General features: G+C 35.9%; 1 pseudogene; it reads left to right on the plus strand.

Annotated features, from left to right (window-relative positions):
* Window positions 1-8,492: 8,492 nt before the first annotated feature.
* LOC145567556 (pentatricopeptide repeat-containing protein At1g32415, mitochondrial-like) lies at window positions 8,493-11,189 on the plus strand (annotated as a pseudogene).
* Window positions 11,190-11,751: the final 562 nt, after the last annotated feature.

Raw genomic sequence — 11,751 nt, forward strand, 5'->3', positions numbered from 1 at the left:
AGGACCCTGAACAATATTCAAGAGAATTACTGGCATGCTACCGCCACGTGTTCAAACGTTAAGGCTTTATCAGAAAATAGCAGCGGAAAAACTAAATCAGTTATAAATAAGTTTCAAAACCAACGAATGAAACCAAATTAAGTCATACAACTTGGAACCATTAAGGCCCTTATTCAAAACCCAATAAAAGTAGTAAGTGATTAAATTCAGTGTTCAAATAAATTCAAACCCAAAAGAAATAGTGTCGAATAAAATCGAATTAAAATAAATTCAAACTTGCAAAAGAAATAAAATGCAAACAACCAACTCTCTACTCAAGATCCCACAACTCTGATGAATGCTGCATGTGTAAGAACCTGTGGTAATTCTGCTCCCCAATATTACAAGTGTAAAAATTGGATCGTCACAGGGTCATTGAAAGGCGAAGGCCATGACCAAAGAAAGACACACAAAGCACGCAATCAGCAAAGCTGAGTACATACAAGCTGCAAAATAAATTAAGAAATCCATAACATGCTACTAATAATCAATCATCATGCATCATTAAATTATAGACTCAACACACGACTCAACTATTTATATTACTAAGACTCCATTAATTAATAATAGGTAAATCATTATTTTTATTCATTGGATTACGCAATAGACAAGGTTGTCCAACCCATGCTCCATTTGGAACATCAATAAAAGAAAAACCCCATGCCTCCTTTCGAAAACATCAATAAACATCCAACGACCACGGGCGCGACTCCGTGACCGTAGTTAGTATGAGATCTCACCTAACTCCTAGTTTTGAAAAATATTTGAAATAAGAGACTCGTAGATCAGACGGCCTCGAGAAAAGTACACGGCTAATACCCCATGTACCCCAACCCCTGATTGTCATTACTCCAGAAGTGCACCAATCCAGAGTTTTATTGCTCATCCATCTTGCACTTTACGTGATTTACAGGTTTAGACTTGGTGATGACTCATATGCATAACAATACAATCAATCCAATATCAATTCAATCAAGTAAAACAACTTTTCAATTTCAATTCTTGATTTATTAGTGTCAAGCAACATTTATTATTTATTCCTTTACTACCTCGGTGTATAAACACCTTGAGTGCATAAGGCACCCCAAAACCTCAACCTCGTCTTAGAAGACTTAAATTCTTCCTTTACTCATCCTGCTTGCATAATCATGAATGAGTAATAAATTAATCATTACACCAATCACATACCTTTGCCTCTAAGCGCACCTTGCATAATTAGAGCACAAATAATACTTGCAATATAAAATAGTGCACGTCATACGAAATTCACAATGTATAACCAAACAATTTAACTCAGTCATCCCTATACATGATACTAAGTTCTCGATCCGTCGTCCTTAAACATGCACCTAAAAGAAAGGTTTCGTAACTTGTACGTACCTTGAGCAAACGAATTGATATGCCACTTTACTAACTAGAAATCACCTTCAATAAACTCCTCTCCTAAGTCAAATAATAACATCTCAATCAATACCCAATCAATCAAATTTACAGCAATACTAACTTACTTTAAAACCTTCAAAATCCAAATCAAACAACACTTTAAAATCTTCCCTTTAGTTAAAATTAAAGGCTTATATATAGTTCTTTAAATTTTCTTCGTAAAAACCTTAAAATACACTCTTATACATGAAATTACAGCAAGTTCAAAGTCTAATAAAAATCTAAAAATTATATAAAAACCCCTAAAAATCTCCCTTTTAATAGGTAATCACACCCTTTTATTAAAATCACAATTATACTACTTTAAATAAAATTCCAGCATTTTAAACTAATCGAAAACCACTTAAAAACTTCATCAAAATACATCTTTATACTTGAGTTATCCATAGAAAAATTAAATTATCTCTTACCCTTTAAACTCAAGGATAAATTTTTTTAAAAAAACTTCGTTAAAAACCAAAAACTGCCGAAAATCATATTTAGAGGCTGAATTTGGCCACGAGAGGGTGGTGCTCACTACCAAAGGTAGTGAGTCTTTCTTAAAACGTTGTTTACACATGGAAAACACTACTTTTTCATCAAAATCGGATGAGTTCAGAATCTGATCGGGATTAAAACGGGATTAATATTAACGAACGAAAATCTAAAAATTAAAACACGAATCTATGTGTTCAAAATAATCTAGAATTAAGTTAAACTAATCAGTAGTTATAATCACCAAAATTTCAAAACATCATTACTATAAAAGCCCTAAATCAATTGTTCATAAAAACCCTAAAATCATGATTTTCAATAAATTGAAACCCTAGGTTTATAATTCATAAAATATGAAATTTATAACATAAATATAATCTGAAATTTATAATCTTTATACCATTAAAATATAATTTGATACTAAAAATATAATCTTTATACTAAAATCAAAACCCAAAACAATTAAATTAACATTAAGCAAAATAATGAAACAAAAGAATATGAAAATAAGACTAACCTTTTTGTGTGGGAAATTTTTGGAGATTCATGGGGTATTTATAGGAGAGAATTATTGTAGGGTAAAAAGAAAGATTGGGCCTCATAAAAATAATGGGTCGATTAAGTAAACAAATGGGTTAGGCTTGTGTGATTGGACATAAATTGTAGAATAAAGGTGCATAAAATAATTTGTTCAAATAATTTTCGACCCAGATTAATAATTTGAAACTTTTGAAATTAAATTATGAAAAATAACAAATAAATATTATTAATAAAATAAATTTTCATTTATAAAATATTTAAAAATACGGGGGATTACAGTAGAAATGGTGAATACAGCTTCAAATCAGGATATTGGAAATTGCTGGAGTCAGAAAAAGTCTTCTTTTGGACCCCAAGGGACATGAACTTCTGGAGGAAATGGTGGAGATCTCCTATCCCACAAAAGTGTAAAATGTTCATTTAGAAGATATTGCACAATATTGTCCCAACAGGAGAAAACTTAGAGAAAAGAGGACTATGCACAGGGAGGATGTGTACATTCTGCAATCAAGAGTTAGAGAATATGAACCACCTGTTCCGGATATGCGATATTTCTAGAAGAATTTGGGCAGCCTCGAATCTTGGAATTAACTCGGCTAACCCTTTATTTTTATCTTGCAGGGATTGGGTTACCAACTTTATCAGTTATTGTATGAATTCTATGCAGGACCAACTCTACTCACTAATCAGGTTTGTTGCAATTCTATAGGCAATATGGCTACACCGAAATGAAATAGTCTTTAGAGGCGTCAATGTCAATCCTAGCAGCATTATGGAATTAGCACAGTTGCACGCGAGGAGCTGGGAGGGAGCCCTTAAAAGAAAGAGAACAATTCACCCCCCAGGGCCAGCTTAATCAAGGACAACTCAAGACTCCAGTTGTTTGGAAACAGGGCCATGCTACTAGTAATCCATCACTTGTAATCCCCAACTCAAATTGAGGGCTTAGCTATTCTGACAGTAATGAAGAGCGTGCCTAGGGACTACCAGAACCTAGTTGTAAAGACGGATTCTGAACTAATGATCAAGGCTCTTCAGGACCCGACGAAAGCAGAAGAAGAAGTTAAACACATAGTAACTGATATCTATCAGGAGGCTACGAGAAGAAAGTGTATTATTTGCCTCAAAGTAGATAGGATTAACGTGCAAAAAGCACATAGTTTGGCTACTATATGTAGGACTTATGAGTGGAACCATTGATTCCCTTTCCCCTTCTATCAAAAAAAAAAATGTAGAAATTGTAGAAAGTAAAAGGGAAGAAGTTTTTACAAGTATTACAGATCGGCAAAAATTGCATCGTTTTGTTCTCTTGGAGAACTATGAAATACTGAAGAAATTGTGGTACCACTATTCCTTTTATTTACAAAATCGTCTTTTTTTTTTTACAAAAGAAATCGTCATCAGATCGAGATAAACAAATAAATATTTATCATTAAGGGGTCGTTTGGTTGGGGGGGTATTCATAAAAGGGAATGGGAATCAACTTCTTTCATTCCCTTTGTTGGTGTTTATTAGGCCTTTTTTCCCATTCCTTTTACCTTCTCTATTCCCCCAAGTCATTCCAATTTGATTCCCCACCACCCCCCTTGGTATTTCCATTCCCATTCCCTAGCCACCAACACACCACCATACCACCATTTCACTGCTGCTTCACCCGCCACCTTCGCCGCACCTCCCCCACCCATCATCTCCCTCCTCTCCCCCCAAAAAGCCAAACCCTCCCTCGTAACCCTTCTCCCACCACCGCGAAAACCTAAAAAACTACACCCCTTCCCGTAAAACGGTCACTCGGCCCTCCCCCGAAACGAACATTTTGAGGGTGGAGGAGGGTCGGCCGACGACCATTTTATGTGAAGCTAGTGCACTTTTTAGGTTTTCGCGGTAGTGGGAGAAAGGTTATGAGGGAGGGTTAGGCTTTCTGGGGGCAGAGGAGGGCGACAAAGTATAGGGAGCAGCAGTTGGGTGGTGGGGTGGCTAGGTGGTGGCCGGAGTAGGTGGAAAAATGGAAGAAAATATAGGGTGGTGTGGTGTGGTTGGGTGGTCAGAGAAGGTGATTGTTTCCCTTTGTGTTTCAAAACAAACAACTTACTAAATTTTAGGGATTTTCATTCCATTTCGTTTACCCCGTGTAAACCAAACGGCTCCTAAGTGTTAATGTGTGACTCGCAATCAGGATTCGATTATGACAGGATCGAAGAGGAAACGGTAAAGTTGTATATGTGACGACTAGTCTAAGTTATGCATGTCCTGATGACTTCTGGGTCATGATAATGCCTACTAGTCTAATTTTGCATGTCATGATGACTTTAGTGTTATGATTACTTTATTGAGTTTAGATGCACATGCAAATATGGTGACATGAGTGTCTTGTATATTAATTTCTTCTTCTTAAGTCATAATGATGATGGTGGATAATGAGATATAGGATTTGTGCATAAAGTCTTCTCACAATCTCATGTTGATTGGATGGATAACCACGTAGTGTGTTAGCACACATAGTTTCATCTTTTGTAATACTTCTAATATAATCATTATTTTATTATAATAATTTAGGGACTTGTAAAAAAAGTTTTTAAAAATGTATATTGAAACAAACAATATAATTACATAGTTTGATCTAGCTAGGGTAAAGTAGTTGGAGATAAGAAAAAAGAATAGATAAGGTAATATAATTTTTTATTAGTATATTTTTTTTGAAGGACTTTATATTAGTACATTGTTAATGCAAATATAATTACATAATTAAGCTGCTTCTAACATAAGACATCTTGTTCTGTTCTTGAGAAAAAAATAAAGAAAGAAAGATTGATAAATTCAAAAAATCATGTCATTTATATTACGGTTTCTAATTGATATTTCCCTTCTTTTTTAAATACTTGCTCCACTGTTCTTTTGCGGCTGTTTTTAAATACTTGCTTCATTTCTTATTTGAAAAGGTTTTATATTATTTAATTCATTTCTCTCAACTAGTGGGACCCAATTTTAATTTATTACTTTTAGATTTTCTCTCCTCCAATTTACCTATCACTAAGCCAACTATCTCTATATTTTATTATTTTATCCAATTTCTCCTAAAACTCCGCGTATGGAGAAATGGAGTAAGTATTTTAAAAATGAGGGGAGTATAATTATTCGTGTAGGTACCTGGTATTTGAGTTTCTGATGCACCCTCAACAGATTTTTTGGATGATCAACAACAATCTGAAGAACATACGACAATATTTTAATTTGTAACAACTATTTTTTTACAGAACGGATTTTTGGATACTTTGCTGTACAAATATGTTGATACATTGAATGCAAATCCCTAAACTATTAACTGATTTAGTTTGTCGGCTCTTTTTTCATGTAATCATAAGCACTTTTTAGGGAAGTCCCTAAACTATATTGATGACTAAACAGATAAAGTCCCTTAACTATTGTCAAGTATGCATTGCAGGTCCTTAAACTATTGATGACTAGGCAAGGTCCCTAAACTATCTGGCCGGAAATAGTACTCCTAGGTGGTTGAGGGACTAAATTGCCTCACTTAATAGGATTTAAGGTAAAAATACAATTCCTGAACTTTGTTATTTGTAGCATTTTAGTCCCTCAACTTTTAAATGAGGCAAAATGGTCCCTCATCCACCAATGACTCACTTTTCAAGTACAAATTAGCTAACTAAGCATAGTTTAGGGACAATAGTGTACATGTGGCAATAAATTTAGGAAAAATTGCCACCACTAATCCTAACTTTGCCTCGTCCGCCAATAATAATCCCTACTTTTGATTATTCACCATCACTCCTAATTTTATACCCTATTAATTTCTATTGCACCCAACCGGTCATCCAACCTAACATTACAGGTTACAAGACACGTGTCGGCCTATAATTAGCTTAAAATTTTTATTAAAAAAAACCCCAAAAACCACCCATGCCCAGCAGTTGCCACCACACCCAGCCCCCCGCCCCTATCCCGGAAAACACCACACCCCCACCCCCACCCCGGCGAAAAATCGACCCTATCCCCGAAAACCCCTCCCCCGCTGCCGGAAAACGGCGCCCAACCCCCCCCCCCCCCCCCCTCAAAACCCACCCCTTCCCTTCTCTCACCCCCGAAAACCCCTCCCCCATTGCCGGAAACGGCGCCCAGCCCTCCCCCTTCCCTTGAAACCCACCCCTTTCTCTTCCCCCACCCTCGATTTCACCCCCTTCCCCGACAATCAGCCACGAAAACCGACTGTGTGGGTGGTTTCAAGGGTCGGGGATGGGTGGTGGAGGATGGTCGGTGGTTTTTGGTGGAAGTCGGAGGTCGGCCGACCGTTATCCGGTGGAATTGAGGGTTGGGGTTAGGGTTCCAACGAGATTGAGGGTGGTGGTGGTGGTGGTGGTGGAAGTGGCAGTAGTTTTTTTTATATTTATTGTTTTTTGTTTTTTTTTTTTTATTTTGAACCAATCAGGTTGTGACACGTGTGCAACTAATTACAAGTCAGCAAAATTTACCTCTTCAACAGGTTCCAAGTCATTTGGGTGCAATAGAAGTTAATCCCATACAAAGTTGGGAGTGATAGTGAATAATCAAAAGTAGGGATTATTATTGGTAGACGAGGCAAGCTTGGGATTAATCAGGGCAATTTTTCCATAAATTTAATGATTTCAAAAGCAAAGTTTAGGAACTTTCAGCTGATGAGTTGGAATTAACCAAATTAGAAATAAAAGTTTAGGGACCTATAAGGTGAAATTATTATAGACCAAAGTTTAGGGATCTATATGGACACATGGCACTCCCATGCAAGAGTGATCATAAGTTTTAACCCATAAATGTAATTTAGTTCAATTAATCTAATTTGATTTCAACAAAATCAAATTAATTTTAGTAAAAATTATTAACTTTATAAAAATATATAAGTGAAAGCTATTTAAGTGTGAAATTCATGTTCACAATTTACTTTCTCTCACTAAAATATGTTAAGAACTCTCCCTAAAATCTAGCTATAATACGAAATTTGTTTGTGAAAGAAAAATTGCTTTTTAATTCTTACTCATTCAGCTAAACACGGTACATTTAGTTAATAATCAAGGGCAATTATTATTAGTTAAAAATTGCTTTTTCTTGTGTTAAAAAAAAAAATTTGTCACACAAAATACCCAAAAGAACTCAAAAACATTTAGAACATACACACATAGGGATAAAAAAACCTTTAAAATTGACGTACAAAAACCCAAAAAAATTGAAACCCTTTTAGAAAATAAACACATGAAAATAAATTGTCAGTTTGAAAGAAATAAAGTGGGGTGGTATTATTTTTTATTTTAGTTTCAATCTTTTCATATTTTTATTTAGTTTTATATTACATAGTTTGGGTTTTGTCTTACTCACTCACTTTGAAAACACATTATATTTTTTTTATTTAATTTTTTTGGTGAGTGAAATATATAAGGGGTAAGGATTTAGGATTTGAGGATGTGTGGTTCATGAGTTTAGTTGAAATATATTGTAAAAAATTTAATTATGAAAAAAGGGTAAGAAGAAAAGAAATGACAAAAAATAAAAAAATATATCATGATTATCAAATTAACTTTATAATATTTAATAGGTAATAAATAAATAAATAAATAAATAAATAAATAAAAAAATTCACTCTGTAATCTAAACTTTAATTTAGTTTATATTTAATTTAATTAATTGACTTGTGATCTAACAAGTCCTTAAACTTTTGCTTGAAAAAAAATAAAAATAAATGACACGTCATATTAATGGTCCCTAAACTTCGCTTAGTTGGCTTGGAAGTCCCTAAACTTTGCTAATTAAGCTTTTCCTCCACTAGAAATAGTGAGGCTTGGGTGGTTGAGGGACCATTTTGTCTCATTTGAAAGTTGAGGGATTAAAATGTTACAAATACCAAAGTTTAGTGACTATATTTTATCTTTAACTCCACTTAATAGTTGAGGGACTAAAACGCTACGGATACGTTAGTTTAGAGATCGTATTTGACCTTAAGTCGTTGATTTTGGTAATAAAAACTCTATCTCTCTGCATAAAAGTGGTCGTAGACTTGTAGCTTATTTTGAGCGAACCACTGTGAATCTTGGGAGGTAATATTTATTTTGTTCTTTTAATTGTTTTCTCAATTCTCAACTTGCATAGTTAATTCAAAGTCCCAAAAGTCCCATTTCATAACAGATCAATGGGAGTTCTACGTATCTTGTATTATCAGATTGGTTATCAACATACCCATTTTAGTTGAAGACAGATAATCTAGCCGATGCCCGCGATTCACTTTGCCAGAAACTTGGCCATTTCTCTTTCAAAAACTCCAACTAAATTAATCCATCGTACTTTTGGTGTCACCCAATTTGATTTCCAACCTGGGTTTTCCACATTTCAACGATCAAACTTCAGCAACAATGAATCCCAGCTTTTGGGTTGCTTGGTTAATGGAAAATTACAGCATGCACGCCAACTGCTCGACGAAATGCCCCACAGAAGAAATCAGTCTTCAGTTGTTACATGGACGTCTCTGCTCACTAAATTCTCTAAAAGGGGTCTTCTTGATGAGGCTCGGACTTTGTTTGATATCATGCCAGAGAGAAATGTTGTTACTTGGAATGCTATGCTTTCTGGGTATGTGCAGAGTGGTAGGATTAGTGAGGCTTGTAAGTTTTTCGAGGCGATGCCGGTGAAGAATGTAGTGTCATGGACATCATTTCTTTGTGGGTTGATGAGCTCTGGGATGGTTGAGGAAGGAAAGGCACTTTTCGAGGCGATGCCGGAGAGGAATGTTGTTAGTTGGAATTCAATGATTGTTGGGTTGGTAAAGAATGGGGATTCGGAGGGGGGAAAATTGATGTTTGAGGCAATGCCAATTCGGGATTCCGTTTCTTGGAATGCAATGATTAATGGGTATGCAGAGAATGGTATGATGGAGAAAGCCAGGGTGTTGTTTGATCAAATGGTGGATAAGGATGTAAATGTAATTACATGGACTACATTGATATCTGGGCATTGCAGGGCTGGAGAAGTGTGGATTGCCTATGATTTGTTTCGTCGAATGCCTGGAAAGAATGTTGTTTCTTGGACAGCTATGGTTGGTGGATTTTCTTGGAATTCTTACTATGAAGAAGCTATATTGCTAGCTCTTGAAATGAGGAGGGTTGGTGTGAAACTGCACGAAGAGACCTGTATTTCACTAGCTTATGCCTGTGCTGGGATTGGTTACCCTCGACTTGGTATGCAGCTACATGCTTTAATGATCACCAACAGTTATGAATACCATGATCATAGTGGACGGCTTTTAAATAGTCTGATCTATATGTATTCTAGATATGGCTTAATGGAGTATGCTCACTCTATCTTTGAGAAGAACAAAAAGTATTGGACAACACAATCCTGTAATGCTTTGATTAGTGGTTATATTCAGATTGGAAAACTGGACAAGGCTGAGTATATCTTTAAGATTATGCCTATCCATGATAAAATTTCAGTGACTTCCACGATCAGCGGGTATTTTGATGCTGGACAAGTAGCTAAGGCGTATGACTGTTTAATAACATGACTGACAAGGATGACATTGCATGGACTGTAATGATATCCGGGTGTGTCCAAAATGAGTTGTTTCTAGAAGCTATGTGTTTATTCTCAGAAATGTGGATAGAAGGTGTAATACCTATACAGTCTACGTACTCCACTCTTCTTGGAGCAGCTGGTGCAGCAGCTCACCTGGATCAAGGCAGGCTGTTGCATTGCTTATTGATTAAAACACAAATGAATATGGACTTAATCCTTGGAAATTCGTTGATCTCGATGTATGGAAAATGTGGTCAAGTTTGTGATGCATACCAAATGTTCTCAAGCATGGCTTGCCATGATTTAGTTTCTTGGAATTCCATGATTATGAGTTTCTCGTTTCATGGACTAGCATATGAAGCTTTATCACTATTTGATAACATGATAAAAGAAAAGATCAAACCAAATTCTCTTACTTTCCTAGGCGTTTTGTCCGCATGCAGCCACACGGGATTGATGAAAGAAGGTTGGCTTTTCTACAGGGCCATGAAAGAGGATTATGGAATTCAACCTGATGTGGAACACTATATATGTATGATCAACCTCCTAGGACGTGCTGGGAAAGTTGAGGAAGCTGAACAATTTGTGTTGAGTTTACCTCCTGAGCAAGGCGTTGCTGTTTGGGGTGCATTGCTAGGTGTATGTGGAGTTAATGAGGGAAATGCCATTGTTACTGGCCGTAATTTCCAGCGAATCCTTGAGCTAGATCCTACAAATGCAGCAGCTCACATTGTTCACTGCAACATGCTTGCCGCAGCTGGCCAGTATGGAGAAGAGAGACTTCTACGGAAGGAGATGAGATCAAACGGGATGAGAAAGGTTCCTGGATGTAGTTGGATATCAAGTGGGGAAAGAACTCATGTGTTCCTTTCAGGAGATGGAGCACAATCTCGAGGTCATGAATTGTATCGTAACAGATGAAATGTTGCACAATAACAGTTGGATGAAAGTGTTTGTCTGCAGGAACTTTCATACATTCTGGCTTGACTCTGCTATACTGAGATAGAATAGGCTTGCAGTAAGAAAAGTTACTCAAGATTGAGGATGTAGATATGACTAGTACAATAACAATTGTTCTATTTTTTTGCTACAACTGAACCTGCAATCGAATTATTTGCACACAGTTGCGGAGTTGAGGACTAAGATGTAAGATCTATCATGTATATTGTAAGGATGGATAATGCAGTGCTACGACCTGACGTTCTTTGTCATTATTTAGAACTAGAGAAATGGAGACGCAGTTGTACATTTCATGGGAAAGCTGTGTATATTTTGTGTGCCCGGTTGTATACTTGCATTCTCTGTATTTTCCTTCCGAATCTAACATTTCATGGGAAATCTGTGTATACATCTTTTTACGTAGTATATCCAAATATGGGACATTCCCCAAGTTCAATGAGAACTGGAATACAAAAGTAATTGGTGGTGCTCCAGGAAGCAAGTTCAAAGAAAAATGATGAAATTTCACAACGATAAGATCGAGAGGGAAATGGAATGTTGTTTTGGTTGTTTTTTTTTTAACAAAGTAGCTAGTAAAACTCTTTTGAGTATTTTAGCAAACGTTTTATTTAGTTTGTAATAGTTTTGTTATATGTCCAAAAAAAAAAAAAAAAAAAAAAAAAGACATTTTACAGTGTACTTGAATTACAATTGACAATGATTTTAGGGAAAACAAAAACCAAGAAATAGAACACAACAGAATGAGTA

The sequence above is a fragment of the Chenopodium album genome, chromosome 11, assembly GCF_948465745.1.
Source record: "Chenopodium album chromosome 11, dcCheAlbu1.1, whole genome shotgun sequence".
Taxonomy (NCBI): domain Eukaryota; kingdom Viridiplantae; phylum Streptophyta; class Magnoliopsida; order Caryophyllales; family Amaranthaceae; genus Chenopodium; species Chenopodium album.